Source organism: Monodon monoceros, unplaced genomic scaffold (assembly GCF_005190385.1).
Source record: "Monodon monoceros isolate NGI ecotype Baffin Bay Population unplaced genomic scaffold, NGI_Narwhal_1 Super_Scaffold_14, whole genome shotgun sequence".
In the NCBI taxonomy this organism is placed as follows: Eukaryota; Metazoa; Chordata; class Mammalia; order Artiodactyla; family Monodontidae; genus Monodon; species Monodon monoceros.
Window position 1 is genome coordinate 17,885,787 of NW_021703770.1, and position 16,675 is coordinate 17,902,461.

Below are 16,675 nucleotides of genomic sequence, written 5' to 3' on the forward strand. Positions count from 1 at the left end.
TGTATTTAAAGAATTACACTTATTGGCAAATCCCTGAGAAGTTTGTTTGGCCTGGCAAATCTTTATTCTTGCTGGAGAATCTGGCAAATTCTGGAAGCCTGTGCATGTATATATATATATATATATATCTCCATATACATGAATATCTATGCACAATATGTATAAATATATAATACAAATATATATTTATATATTATGTAAATATATATACATTTTATACATATAACAGATAGATAGATATGTAACCATATATATAAATTTATAACCCTCTGACGGCATGCTTGAGAACCCCCAAATCATAGGCATGGACCTGGAAGATAAGAGCAGAAGACTAGCTAGGAATGGGGAACAGCTGTAAAGCAGTTCTGTGTGAGCAGTGGCTATTCTAGTCATAGGTGGGTCTAGCTCTAGCAACATACCCAGTCAGGAAGAACTGAATTAGTGGTTTGATGAAAGGTGTCCCAAACTGTGAATCAGGAATCCTGGATTTTAATGCCATTTTAGTCACTGATGGGTTAAGCAAATTTTCAAAAGTCAGTGACTGAGCTTATTGGGTTTGGAGTGAGGTAGATCTGGAGTTTCTCAGCTCTACCGTTCAGTATCTGGAGAAAATTGGCTATGTCACCTCCCTTTATGAGCCTCATTTTCCCTTCCTCTAAACTGAGCTAATAACACCTACTAAAGAAGGCTCTTGAGAAGTTTAAATGAGATATTATGTGTGAAAGACCTGGAACGTTGCTGTACACCTGAAACTTACACAATATTGTTAATCAACTATATTCCAATATAAAATAAAAATTAACAAAAAAAGACCTGGAATATAAGTGCTTAGCCATGGTGGCTATCGTTGTTCTTTCCTTTATACTTCAGTTTCCTCATCCTTAATGTAGAGATAACCCCCACCCTCCCTAACTCTCCCAGTTGTATTACGATCAACAAGATAAGCATGTGGGGCTTCCCTGGTGGCGCAGCGGTTGAGAGTCCACCTGCCGATGCAGCGGACACGGGTTCATGCCCCGGTCCGGGAAGATCCCACATGCCGCGGAGCGGCTGGGCCCGTGAGCCATGGCCGCTGAGCCTGCGTGTCCGGAGCCTGTGGTCCGCAACGGGAGAGGCCACAGCAGTGAGAGGCCCACGTACCGCAAAAAAAAAAAAAAAAAAAAAAAAAAAAAAAAAGATAAGCATGTGAATGTGCTTTGAAAATAAAGAGCACAACACACAATATTATTAAGATGAGCTACCTGCCTTATCACCACAGCAATCTCAGGACAGGAAGCCATCCTCGTCATCACCAGTGGAAAGTGGTAGATAACAGACTTCGTAAGACAAAAATGAAATTCCTGGGATTAGATTAGATTAGCTTGGGAGAGAGAATGTTGAGATGTTCATTCATTTATCCAGAAAAAGCATAACAAGTCATTCTCTACTTTTTTTGGAGAATGAATGTTAATTTTTAATTTTTTTTAGAATGTTAATATTTTAAATGAAATAATATTTTAAATGGAGCAGTTAGATTTCCAGGTTGTAAGATTGGTCAGGCATTGGAACCCTTCACACATGAAGCTCTAGTATCTCCTTCTGGGGAGATGCACAGATGATTTGTGGGATCAAACCAGTGGGGTGAAGTGGATGAACTAGATGGTGTTTCTCTAGCTTAAGTTATCAGTACATGTTTATCAAGCAGTTATCCTGGGTGCCAGCACTGTGCTAATGTGATCATCACAGCAATTCTAGGAGGTGGAAACAATTACTGCTCCATTTTCTGAATGGAAAAACTGAGACCCACCGAGGTTAAGTTGTTACCCTGTCGTCATAGAGCTTGTGAGTGATACAACTAGGATTCAACAATATGTGTGTCTCTGCCTCTCCAGATCCCTACTAGCAGGTAATTGTCCCTTCTAGTCTAGGATTCTGTGACTCTCAGCAGACTGTGGATTTTACAGAACTTGGCACTGTGCCACATTTTTCAGGGAGAAAAGTGGAGATACAGAAAGTGAGTCTTGTTCCTTGTTAAATAAGATGGATAGTGGGGAGGATGAAACCAGCTCAAGGTCTCAGTGACTTAATTCATAGGGAATGTATCCTTGCGGTAATTTAGTATAAGTCAGACCTGGCTTTGCCACTCATGAGCTGAGGGACCTTGGGAGGTCCTTGACCTTGGGCCTTGTTTCACCCGTTTGTAGAATGGACAAAATAATACTTTTTTCAGAGAGTTTTTTGTTTTTGTTTTTGTTTTTTTTTGCGGTACGCGGGCCTCTCACTGCCGTGACCTCTCCCGTTGCGGAGCACAGGCTCCGGACGCGCAGGCTCAGCGGCCATGGCTCACGGGCCCAGCCGCTCCCCGGCATGTGGGATCCTCCCGGACCGGGGCACGAACCCGTGTCCCCTGCATCGGCAGGCGGACCCTCAACCACTGCGCCACCAGGGAAGCCCCTTAGCTCCACTTTACAGATGAGAAAATGAGGTCAAAGAGAGGTTCAATAGCTTCCCAAGGTCACACAGCTCGTAAGTAATAAAGCCAGAATTCAAACCAGGGAAAATGCCTTCAAAGCTTTTGTTCTGAACAAGGTGTATGATTGGGAACAAATTTCTGTTTTAACATTTCTGGGTTTGGGGATTGCTATTCTGCACAACGGGACCAAAGATGCGTGCTCTGCTCACCAAAAGGCAAAATCAAACACAGGCATGTACGTGGTTTGGTGAATCATAAAACCACACTAATGTGAATTGTTGGTGCCATTATTATTTCTTCTCTTCCCCTTCTTAGGAGCTTTCCCATTCATTTTCAAGCAAGTATCTAACTGGAGGCAGCCAGGTGAGTGACTTAGTCATCTGCTGCTCCCTGGTGGTTCCTGATGGAGACCTGGGAGGGTGAAAGCAGGATTCTTCTTCTTCTGACCTGTGTGCCTGAATCCCAGCCTGGTGGTGAGAGGGCTGCTGGCAGCGATGAAGTAAACAACGTGTACCCTTGCCTTCAGCTTGGGTCCCAGCTTCATTTGCTCTTTGGGACTTGTTTCAATGAGAACAGAAGAGAGGCGTAAAAGCAGGCTTTGGAAAGGATCTCCCACATGGAGCACAGTTGTCTGCTTTTACCCTCTTGGCGATATTTCATTGGATTAGTAGGGCAATTTAGACTTACTTTCCTTCCTTTAAAAATAGCCACTTACATTTTAAAATGCAATGAAAAACTATAAACTGTGATGAACTAGTTTCAGTTTTACAAAATTATTTGTTTCAGCCCCTGCCAGGCCACCAGCTTGTTGTGATAATCTCTCCAGCAGAATTCCAGCAGAGCACACAGCTGACCAATTTTTCTTAGGTACAATTTTTTTCCCCAAAAAGCAAAAACTCTTTTAAAATGAAATTCTAGTTTGAAATGAAATAGCCGAACCTAGGTCATTATCCCTGCTCAAAGGAAGTAATTATTAAAACTTAGTGAATTGGTTTTGGAAATGCTAAAAAAAATTCACTGGAAGCTGTACTTTTCCCACTGCCAGAATAATCTTATGGACTGGGGGCAAGTTGTTAACAATCCTTCTCCTGGTCAGCCTTGGAATTGAGTGATAGAGGCGTTATGGTGTGCTTTATCAATGAGGCCAGATTCCTACCTAAAATATATCCACCCCAGCCCTACTTACGCCCTTTTTCCACGTATGCTGATTCCATCTTCATTTTTGGAAATTTTCATAGTTGTATCAATTATCGTCTGGACCTCTCATATATATGAGATACACTAGTAAGGTCATAAAGTGGACCACATCCCAGTACTTTTCCTTCCACAATCACGACCTCATTATTCCCCAGAAACATAAAAAAGAACAAAATAATGCTATTTGCAGCAAGATGGATGGACCTAGAAATTGTTATACTGAGTGAAGTAAGTCAGACAAAGACAAATATCTTATGATATCGCTTATATGTGAAATCTAAAAGAAAATGGTACAAATGAACTTATTTACAAAACAGAAATAGAGTCACAGATGTAGAAAACAAACTTATGGTTACCGGGGGAGAAGAGGGGGAGGGATAAATTGGGAGATGGGATTGACAGGTACACACTACTGTATATAAAATAGATAACTAATAAGGACCTACTGTAGAGCACAGGGAACTCTACTCAATACTCTGTAATGGCCTATATGGGAAAAGAATCTTAAAAAAGAGAGGATATATATGTATAACTGATTCACTTTGCTGTACACCTGAAAGTAACACAACATTGTAAATCAACTCTACTCCAATACAAATTTGTTTTAAAAAAGAAAAAGAAAACTTTTAAGGCCTTACTGGGACCTGCTATTGTTTGCCTTTCCTCTATTCACCCAGCTTACCAGTCCCTCTGTGCCTCTACCTACCTCCCCATATGTCCTGGATCCCTTCAACTCAGTCACATTCACAAGGCTCACCCTAAGGAAAAAGGAGTGCACTGCACCGGAGGAAAGAGCTCTGGAGAAAGTCATTTCATTTCTCTGAGTCTCAGTTTCATCCGTAAAATGGAGGAAAAATTCCTTACGTCAAGGGATTGTCAGGGACTAAAGGAGACAACGCATGAGAGGTGTTAAGCACAGTGTCTGGTGCTTGGTAAACTCATCTATTCTTGTTTTAATGAGAACAGAATGGAGGTACAAAAATGATGATGATCACGATTACGATGAAAGGTCATCTCTTTTGAACCTATCTCAATCCTTATTTTAAAATCATTACTTACTTTTTTAATTTGACTAGGCATTTTTTTTACTCATTACTATGAAGATTTTCACGCAAATATAGCTAAGTAAATATACACCCATTAAAGATACTGAGGTATCTTTAACAATTAACAAGTTGTCATTGCTTCATCTCTTTATTTTTACTGATTTTTTTAAAGTAAATTATAACCAATATTTCTCAAAGACTTCAGCAAGTGTCTCTAAAAGGTAAGAACATTCTCCTATGTAAACAAAATATCATTATATCAATCTTACTTTTTAGTGGGCTGCGGGGATTTGTGTTTTGTGATTTCGTTTATCTAGAGCCCATACTGCTGTGCTACATATAATCTAATGAAAAACAGGCAAGCACTTAGAAAGAGGAGAAGACATTCAGAGGAGTAAACCGAAGTTCTCTGAAGACAAATCATGACAAATAATTTCATTTTCTCTTCTGAAAGGACTACTAAGAAACTGCCATGACCAGAGTGATTGGAAGAAGACAATTTCCACTGGTCTTTCACAGAAGACAGCAGTTCTTGGGAAGCTGGGGTGATATATTGATGAAGCCCACAGGTTCCACTCTTACATATCCTGAGTTCAAGTCCTAATTATATCACTTTCCAGCTTTGTGAACTTAGGGGTAGTATTTAACCTTCCAAAGTTTCTGTTTTATCTGTAATTGGAAATGACTAGAGTACCTACATGTTTAGTCTCCCATACTGAGGGCTGTTTCCTTACTCTGAGACACATGGTACTTTGATTCATTTTAATAGCTTTGGGATGGTAATTGCGGGCAGAGGAAAACACCATTAATAAGGTTTCTCACTTCCTTTATTCCCTGTCTAGTCTTAACTTGTACAGCTCCTGTTCATTGCCTGAAAGTGGGATTCTTTAACTGTCTAAATAGTCCTATACCCTAGAACTGGCACCCATCACTTGGTTATTGGGAGCCAATAGGAAAATATTATATTTAGATATATATTTTAAATTTTTTAAAGGAGAAGATTATCTTTAATTTAAAACCAGGTATGGCTTACTGATCCCCCAAAGATAGCACTGGGTATACAGTGTCGAGAGGCTACAGATCCACAGTGACATTTTATCACAGCATCTTTCTTTCTTTGAGACTCTGAGGGGCAATTTTCTTCATATTTCTTTTAATGAAAACATAAAAATTGAGCAAGCAAGCATGATTTCTAAGTGAAAAATCGCTTGTAAACATTGTGTTTGGCATCTTCATGGCCGTGAGGTAGCTTATCTGTTGATAGGGGAGACCCTGACCTTGGTCAACCTTGCTTAAGAACAATAAACAACAGTAGGGCTTCCCTGGTGGCGCAGTGGTTGAGAGTCCGCCTGCCGATGCAGGGGACATGGGTTCGTGCCCCGGTCCGGGAAGATCCCACATGCCGCGGAGCGGCTGCGCCCATGAGCCATGGCCGCTGAGCCTGTGCATCCAGAGCCTGTGCTCCGCAATGGGAGAGGCCACAACAATGAGAGGCCCACGTACCGCAAAAATAAATAAATAAATAAACAACAGTATGTTTCTCCATGATTAGTAAAAATATGGTGGTAGCACATAGGTCCTCTAAGAGATTTTTCTGAGATTCTTCCCTAACATTACCTCACCTGGTTATGATGAATGTGCGTGAAATAAGACCATTCTAAACAGTTAACGCTTTTCCTACCTTTTCCACATTTAACATGTTCGCAAAACACTGTTTATTCCTGTTCACAGTAGGGATATGTTTACCAAAGAACCACGTTCATCTTAGTCCATAGGAAACTTCATGTCTTTAAGGAGGAAAGCTGTCCCAGGGAGAATCTTACATGGAAGGTGACAGCTTTTAACCAAGGTGAAATTTTCAAGGGGCTCAGCCTTCAGAACCATTAAGTCTATTCAAACTGAATGAGTGACAGGACTGTCATTCAAGTTTCCTCCAGAAGCTTGGTGCAATGAACTGGAGTTTTATAGTCTGTTATGGGCTGAATTGTACCTTCTCCCCAAAATCCATATGTTGAAGCCCAGCACTTCAGAACGGAACTATATTTGGAGATAAGGCCTTTAAATAGGTGGTTAAGTTAAATTGTGGCTTTTAGGGCAGTTTTAATCCAATCTGACTGGTGTCCTTACGTGAAGAGGAAGTTTGGACACACAAAGGAACATGAGGGATGCGTGCACACATCCCTGAAAAGGCCATGTAAGGACACAGTGAGAAGACAGCCAACTGCAAGCCAAGGAGAGAGGTCTTGGCTAAGAGAGACCAAATCTGCCAACTCTTTGACCTTGGACTTCCAGTCTCCAGAACTGTAAGACAATAAACTTCTGTTGTTTAAGCCCCCCAGTTTGTGATATTTTGTTATGGCAGCCCTAGCAAACGGAATCATAGTCACAGAGATCTAGGTGCAAATCCTAAATCTCCACTTAACAGCTCTTTAATCTTATCCTAAATAATTATCCCCTCTGCTTCCCCTTTTCTACCCTGGAAAACTAAGATAGTTACAGGTGTCTCATGGAGTTACTGTAATATTAAATAATACTATGGATGGCAAAATTTATAGAAGAGTCCCTTGCACTGAGGGGACTCATTAATCCACAAAATCTGTAACTTTCACCTACCTCCTACCAGGGAGCTTCTACCTGTGCTTCTGGTAACGGCCCCACAACTTGCCATAGGAAACAATACTAGCTTATTCTCAATCCACGTAGTTTGAACCTTCTCCACAGTAACTGGTTCAGCAGTGGACATGTGGCCCAATGAGAGCCAATAAATTTCAAGTGGTAGATAAGTCTCCTGAATAACTCAGACAGTTATGAATTTCAAGACAGAGACTTGCTCTTTCTGCAGGGGTTGCAGAGAGGATAGACTATTACTGAAGTATCTGAATCTATTTTAGCACCACAAAATAAGACCCTTCTTTAAAATGAAGTCATTATAGGGGAAAAGAGAACCAAGGTGTTTTTGATTCTGAACACATCACTTGAGCCTGGATATAGCTCTGCCTGAAACCCTCCCTGTTACATGAGTCTATACATTCCTCTTCTCTCTTTTGTTTGTTTGTATGATTAACCAGTTTAAGTTGGATTTGGTTTTGTTTCTTTCACTTGCAAACACAAGTTTCCTTACTATTATAACTACTAGACACTGATCAGGATCTTCTCATGAGGAGATCAAAACTTCAGGAGAGAATGGGCAAGTAAACATAATTACTGTGATAGATGCTGGAAGAGGGAAGAGTAGCAGTTATGGGAACATAAAGGAGAAAGCATCTAACTCTGCCTGCTCACACCTAAAACTCTCCTCTATTCTTTCTCCAGAAGAAGTAAACGAGATCCCTTTCATTAGGCTCCACCAGAATAAACTATATCTCAAGGCAAGTGCAGAAGAAAATAACCTAAAATACAAATTTGTCAATATATTAGGGCAGGTTGATACTAAAACGTTCTCATCAATAAAATTCATGTGGATTTTTATCTCTTGTCCAATTCCACGCACCCTGTAGGTCCAGCTAATGTGTCACCTCCTCTACCCAAAAGTCTTCGCAGCATCTGCCCCCATCTCCCTCTTTAGCAGTCTGGGTTAACCTCATTCTCTGAAGGTAATTCCCCTCAGACCTCATAGCATCCACCACATTGTGTCACAGATGATGGGACGCGTTGGGGATGATATATTATTTTCTTTGTATGCCTAGTACTTGGCACAGGGTCTCAGATGCAATAGGTGCTTTCTCAATAAAGGTTTCAAAGTAAAAGGAATAACATTCTTAAAAACAAGATGGATGAATGTGAGGTTAATGAAAATACAGTCAAATTAATTACTAATTGATTGAAATGTCATTCTTAATAATGGCTGATTAATGAATTGACTTCAGCCTGCTGGGGGGTCTATGGGAAAGGCTTATAATCTAGTAAGGCAGCCCAGGCAAATACAGACAGTCCCTGATTTACGATGGTTTGACGTACCAATTTTTTGACTTTACAGTGATGCAAAAGTGATATGCATTCAGTAGAAACTGTACTTCAACTTTTGAATTTTGCTCTTTTCCTAGGCTAGCGATATGCAATATGATACTTTCTCTTGATGCTGGGTGGTGGCAGTGAGCTGCAGTTCCCAGTCAGTCATGTAATCATGAGGGTAAACAATCAATACACTGACAACCATCTGTACCCAGACAACCGTTCTGTTTTTCACTTTCAGTACAGTAGTTAATAAATTACATGAGATATCCAACACTTTATTTTTAAAAAGATAATTTTGCCCAACTGTAGGCTAATGTAAGTGTTCTGAGCATGTCTAAGGCAGGCTAGGCTAAGCTATGGTGTTCCCTAGGTTAGGTGTATTAAATGCACTTTCAACTATGATATTTTCCACTTAGGAAGCGTTTATCAGGATGCAACTGCATTGTAAGTTGAGTAAGATCTGCACACCAATATCTGTCTCTACTGTTCCCTCCACTTCATATTTTTGTTTCCTCTTCTGATTTACCCATCTTCCAGTATCACTGCCATGCTCCAATCCCCCAGGCTCCAATCCCTCAGGCTCCAATCCCCCAGGCTCCAATGCCCCATGCTCCCCAGGCTCCAATCCCCCAGGCTCTGACCCAGGCTCCAATGCCCCAGGCTCCAATCCCCCAGGCTCCAATGCCCCAGGCTCCAATCCCCCAGGCTCAACACCCAAACTGGCTTTGACCCTTTCCTCCTTCCTAACTCCCACCTTGATTCTTACTTTTTCTCACGTCCATCCTTTCTTTTTCCTTCCATCTCTACTGCCATTGTTTTACCTCTTCCTGTCCTTGTACACTAACCCGTGTTCCTTGCAGGTGAGCCCTAAATGGTCTTCATGGTGTTTTTATTCACTGGTGGTTCCAAGGGCCTAGAATCGTGTCTGTTGTATACATAGTTGTTGAAATCCTGGTTTCTTTGGATCTGAACTTCACTTTTTCAAACCACCTTGCAAACTAATCTGTATAAAATCACATTTTCATTATAAAACTGCCCCATTCAAAACATTTCAGCAGTTCCTCTGTGTTTCTAGGCCAAGTCCAAACTAATTAGTCTAGTGTTTGGACTTTCACAGACTGGTATCAATGGAACTTTCTGGCATTATTTTCTGACATTGACCTGCATAACTTTCTATTCCTGCCCGACTTGTCTATTCATTGTTCATTAAAATGTCTTTCAATGTTTGCTCCCATTGAAAGGCACATGGTTTTCTCTCTGTTTGAAATTCATCTCCTCGGGGGAAAAACTTATAAAATAAAAGACATATATGATCATATGAGAAATTAAAAGTCTTTATATGACAAAAGATGCCACATAAATATATAGTTTATCAACAAAAATATGAGAGACAAGGAAAAAGTCAAACACTGACTTAAAAAAAATGATTAATATTTTTAATGTACAAAAAGTTTTTGCAAACTGCTTTGCTGAAAAAGACAACAAATGAAATTAAAAGGTAATCTAAAAATATAAACAGTAAATGATGGATAAGATGCCCAGACTCACTATTAGTCACAAAAAGATATATGTGTAAATGTCAATGTCATATTTTTCCATCATATTTAGTAATAATTATAAAAGATTAATGGCATCTGAAGTTGCCATAGCTACAGAAAGCACTCAGTCATTGCTTTTGGCAACATAAACTGCTACATTTCTGCAAAATAATCTGTCAATCATGATTAAAATAAAAAATCCACATACTCTACTTTACCTTAGCGAACCTATTTTATGGGACTTAACTGTAAGAACAAATGTATACATGAGAATGTTTGCTTGTAGTGGCAAAAAAAAAACAAAACATAAACAATCTGAAAGTTTTTCATCATGAGACTGATGAAAATATGAGGAATACTGTGCAACTACTAAAAATAATGAGGAAGATCTCTGAATAAGGAGTGAGCTCCAGGTTATATTATGTAAAGAATGCCTCTTAGAGTCATATGCATATGATCCCGTTTAGAAGAAAGAACAAATGAACAGAACAAATATAGAGAAAAGTGTTAATAACAAGCTATTAATGATGGTTACAGGAGAGATTTGGATCTGTAAAGGGCAGCGTCACAGTGAAAAGAGAGATCATTAGCTTTTTCTTTATATATCCTTATTTTGTACACATTTATACATGCTATGCGTTACGACAAGCCTGAATTACTCTTATGATTTAAAAAATAAATCATAAATAATATAAAAGAACTGTGGCCCTTTTCTCCTTTTATAAATCGTACCAATGAGTCGTGTCTCAAATTAAATTCTAAATTATCTGAATTTACTGGTAGAATTATTTCCTTGGTAATTCACCATCTGGCTCCTTGTTACTACTTTCTAATTGCTGCCTTGAAGTATTATTTAAAAATGCATTGTTACTTAACTTCAGAACGTAAGTTCCTTGTGATAAGGGCAGACATTCTACACTTTGTTCTCAAGAGCTGTTCAAACTTCACAATGTGCTTACTCATTCATTCCTTGGACAAATATTTACTGAATTTCTACCACCTACCAAGTTCTGTGCTGGATCCTAGGGATACAACATTAGCTTGGACAAGACATGACCTAAGCCGAAAAGTTTGGTGGGAAGGAGGCACCAAGCAAGGTCTTGTAAATGTCATGAATGTTCTGAAAGGGAAATTACTGCCTGTTTTGTTGGCTTCTAACAAGGTGAGCCTTTGGAAAGATCAATGATGTAGGAGTAAGGAGACTAGGCTTTTACTCATCTCTACTGCTGTCTCCTCAGATGACAAGATTACATATCAAATAAGAAAATAAAATGGAAGTGCTTTTTCAATATTAATATGCTAAACAAATGCAAGGCAATACAAAATGTAAGGAGATATGTATATTGTGACTAATTTATCACAATAATAATAATATCAACGTCAATAATGATAACATCTAATGTTTATTGGGTGCTTAATATGGCCCTAGCTGGGCTGTTAATATGCATGGCATGTTGTCAGCCAATCCATTTACTGTGCCTCATCCATTCCAGGGACCCATAAACTTCATTCCCCCTTCACCTCACTCCTGTGTAACCTAGCAAAGAAAAGTGAGAATTTCAAGAATCCTGCAATCCTTCCTACTTGAATTACAAAGGACCCACTCTTTGTTTTCAGGCTTGTTTTATTTAAAAAGAATTCCTACTTGGAACCTGCAAGTCTTTTGCAGTCACTGCATGTCCGAGTAACAGGGAGTAAAAAAACAAAAAATAAAACACAACTAACATTATCCTTAATGAAAAATACAACATTAAGTTTTGTGGGGCAGGTTTTCTTCTGCCTGAACATATCATTCATTATTCAAATGCATTCACAGCCAAGTCAGCAGAAACAAATGCAAGAAGGAGGTATCCCATCCATCTAGGACTGAGTGCTGTGTTTCTGCAATGCAATGCAGTGGTTAAGAACAGGGCATCTGGGATCAGGCACTCACTGGCTGTGAGATTTTGCAACTACTTCAATTCTTTCAGCCTCAGTTTCCTCATTAGTAGATCAGAAGAGTGAAATATCTTCCCCAGGGTGCCGTGGGGAGGAGTAAATGTGATGATACATGTGAAGGGCCGAACAGTGCCTGGAATGCAGTAAGCACTCAGCAAATATTACATTATGACAGTATCACCCAATCAGCCCCCAGAGTTTCTAGCCACTAGAAATTAGAGGGATACATATTTTGTAATAACCTATAAGGGAAAAGAATCTGAAAAAAATATGTATATCTTGGATATATATATACACACATATATATGCATATATATGTATACCTGAAACTAACACAACATTGTAAATGAACTATTCTTCAATTAAAAAAACAATAAAATAAAGAGAATGAGAAACCCCCCTCAAAAAAAAAAAAAAGAAATTAGAGGGATAAAAAGAAGAGGCCAAGGGGAAGCGATGCATCTTTTAGCTCACACCTTGGCTGTGCGGCTCTCCCACGCCCTGGCTGATATATATTTTTGCTTCCAGAGATTTGTGCTTCTGGCATTGAAATGTTCACAATACTCTATAGATGTGACATACAATATTCTGTCTAAATTTTCTTTCAGTACAAAGTGGGGCAGAAACAAATTTAAAGAAAAAGAGTAGTGTTGTTATTAAGTGTAAGTCGTAACTGCTATTATATAAACGAATATCCTGGTCCATGTATATCCCAACTATCTGTGAGAAAGGCAGTCCTCCCTGCTATCACTAAATAAGACAAAATATAAAAACTAAGAGGCGAGGCTACAGGTCATGTGATTAGCTTTTATTAAGGAAAAATGCCTAAAAAGTATTTATGATGTGTCTATTTTCAACTGCCTATTGGACTTTTCCATCTGGATGTTCATAGGTGGCTCAAACACAGTTTGGAACTCATTATAATCTGCCATTTTGCTTCTGAAATCTCTCTAATACACCCTCTCCCGACAGCCTTAATGCATCCCTTGTTTTTAATTCATGTTCCACCAGGAGCTTCTCACACCCTTCAGTCTATCATCACCCCTTCCAAGAGATTTATCTGCCTGAAAAACAAATTTAATTACATCATTCTCCTACTCAAAAACTTCCATTGGCTACTCTGGTTTAAACAATCATTTGGCTGCTCACACCTGATAAATACAACTTCTACAGAATAGCTATGAAACCTGGAAAAACAAAAAAGAAAGAAAGAAAGAAAGACAGAAAGAAGAAAAAAGAAAGCCCAAGGTACAATGAAGATTAGGTTAACAAAGCATAATGAAGCATATGAATATTTACATAGAAGCCACTGGAGCTGGGATAGGGAAAATAATTCTGTCTTCTACCTTATTAAAAGATCCATCCTATTTAGCTAAAAGGAGGTAGAACGAAACTTAGTTCCTCTTCCACTGGACACCCCTGCTCCAGGACGAGGTCTCTACTGACAAGAAAGTTGAGTCAGTAACTTTGCTACATGAGTGATGTTTTTTGACATGGCAGAGTACTGCGCCCTAACCTCATTCCAAAAGGTAAGACAGAGAGGGATACAGGAGGACAGGCAGTGGAATGATGCATTTTGGTAGTTTCAGTTCCCAGTAATAAAACTTTTTAGGAAGGCACAGGAACACCTTGGGAGCTGTGAATGCTGGATGTTTTAGTTTTGCATACGCTCATTTGTTCAGAGTTAAAATGTTAGCCAATCAGAAAGAGGGAGCAGGAAAAAGTTCCATGTTAGTATCGTTGGGCAACATTAAAATAATACCAACGTGGTATTGCTTTCCTTGATCATCAGGAGATGATAGATATAGATATAGATACAGATATTGTTGATTAAAAAATATGTACAACCTAAAAGTTGAGAGTTAGGTTTTATTTGGCAGACAAACTGAGGACTTCAAGCCCTGGAGGCAGCATCTCAGGTAACCCTGAGAAAACTGTTCCCGGGAGGGGAAGGGGGAGCTAGGATATAGAGGAGTTTTGCAACAAAGGGCAGGTAGTCGGAACAAAAGATTACTATTTATGAAAGAAAACTAGATATCTCAAGTTTAGGAATTTAGTGATTTTCTATGTATGGGAAGATGCAAGAGTCTGGGCTCACAGAAATCATTCCTTTGATATGCACCTCAGCTCTCTGGGGCCAGTATCCTGTGTTTTCACACTTGAGTTTCCTCAGGGCTCACCGATGGGAGTGGCTGCAGTCTGATGGTTGCTGAATGGCAGGTATTCTTTCCTTCCTGTGTTCCCTCAGGGCTCACCAGCTGGCCTTTGGAGGTGGCTGCAATCTGTAATCGCTGATAACTGTGACATTCTTTGTTTACTGACATGACAGGCAATATTTTATTTCTCAGTATAGATATAGATACCTATGTATATGTTAATCAAAAATTGCCCATTTTAATAAAAATATAATGTCCCCTTAGGAGTACTCTAATCTAGGAAGGCAGGTCATAGCCCTTGCCTTTGTACACTCTAGGTGAGCTTTATTTCAGTGTATTTGGTCTGTGCCTATGGGCTAGTACTGGCTTTTCCCCAAGATCATTGGTGGCATTGTCCAGCCTTGCTCTGCAAGTGCTAGGGCAACACTGATAAAACAGTTCCAGAGACGCTCCCTTGTGGTATATCGAAGTCTCCCAGTCTCTTTGGGGACTTTCATTTTGGTCTGGAGCACATTGTCACACTTGCTGCCAACTTCCCATTGGACATATGGGCCTCTTCCTTTTGGTTGTCCTGTCATTTGGTCACTCAGCATGTGGTCTGATGAGAGAGAGATGACATTGTCATAGCTACTGGCTCTGAATATCAAAATCTTTTTCTAAATATTTGTTCATCTCAGGCCAGGCAGAACAACACCATGTAAAGTATTTTTGACTGCAACCAGTATTGTAATGTCTTACACATACACACATCCCTGGGTGATTTGTTACATAAATGACCTTCAGAGGGGTCACAAACAAGAGTACTGTGCTTTAGTTTCCTTCTCTTTAAATAGGGATAATGATTCCTATAATACGTCAGTGGAGCTAAAGCGAAATAATGGATAAACCCTTTGTAAATTTTAAAGACTCGTATTTATATGATCGATTTCACAGATACAAGTATGGTCAAGAGACCTGAAAGGATGCTTCCAGAGTTTTCAAAGCAAGAACAATCACGATAAACAATTTGAAAACAATTAAATTATTCAGATGCTACTTGACTTGAGTCTCTGAGTGTCAGACTGTAACTGCATATATTTATAATTCTTTTATCAAAGAGCAGAGGAAGCTGTAAAATATAACTGAAAGAATTTTGGAAAATTATAGAATATTGCAGATCATATAGTAGTGTGAAAACCCGACAGACTGGTTATCAGTTGGAATACCCTGAAAAGATGTGGAGAGGCCAAATAAAACCATTTCTAACAGAATTAGAAAGTTTCCAGAAGTAGTATTTCATAAACACAAATAGAAAGAGACACCTAAGCTGCATCTGGCCTACACATATGGCTAATGACCTAAGACCAACAGAACTGCCTACCTAGGGTACAGACAGTGGCTAAAGGAAAATATTCCTTAAAGGAAAAAGAGAAGAAGGAAACATGGAAAAAGAATTCTCATTCTCCCTTGGGTTTTGCTAATCTGTGGTTTTCTAATATTTAAAGAGTCCTTAACAATGTGTCAGAGATGGTGCTAAATGCTTTATGCGGCTTAGCTGATTTTTCCACACCACAGTCCTATGAAGTAGTCATACCATTACTAACCCATGTTACAGATAAAAGGACTGAGGCTTGGTTTTTTCTGTCTTAATTCATTTAATCCTACTGGGTGTATTTACACTATTATTATTCTATTTAATTGATAAGAAGCCCCAGGCTCAACTGGAGAACTACAGAAAGAAAGCACCATTAGTGAAGAGGAAGGGTGGCCTCAAGTTTGTGAGCGTTTGATGAATAAAAGTTGACTTTGCAGTGAGACTAAACTAGGTAGGAAATGGCAGCAAGGAGCAGAAGGTGGTGCATTTCCCTGGTAGATTTCTGTTTGTAGAACCAAGGTTACAACCTATGAGCCTTTGTTTAGGGATGTGGGAGAGAAGACTTACGGTGACTAGTAACAGCAATGGAAGCTAATGAAAGAAAATGATAGCTGAGCTATACGCTAAACGTGTCTTAATTTTCAAATTAAGCTTTTGGGGTTGGCCATAAAATTGTCTCCATTTAAAAAATGAGGACACTGAGACTTAAGATCACATCGGTAGGTAAGTGGCAGAGCTCAAATTCAAAACCATATATTCTGTCTCCAAAGCCCATGATCTTTACCAACATGCAAGCACCTATTACTACAGTCCCTAGTAACGACTGATATATAGCCAAATTATTATGTAAGTGAGTTGGGGGGAGAGATGGGATAGGTAAAGGATACAACTTTCTTAAATGAAACAAGCTAATTTTTTTTTTTTTTTTTTGGTTATTACATCCTCACTCATCTTTGCCCACACTTTGATTGCCTGGACTTTTATTCCTCCCCTCCTGACCTAACCTTGAAATGTTTTCTTGGCATCTATTCAAAGGGAAA

General features: G+C 39.3%; 1 protein-coding gene across 6 annotated transcripts in view; it reads right to left on the minus strand.

Annotated features, from left to right (window-relative positions):
* COLEC10 (collectin subfamily member 10) overlaps positions 1–16,675 on the minus strand; it is a 166,265-nt gene that overhangs the window by 13,559 nt on the left and 136,031 nt on the right. The gene's annotated exons all lie outside the window — the stretch shown is intronic.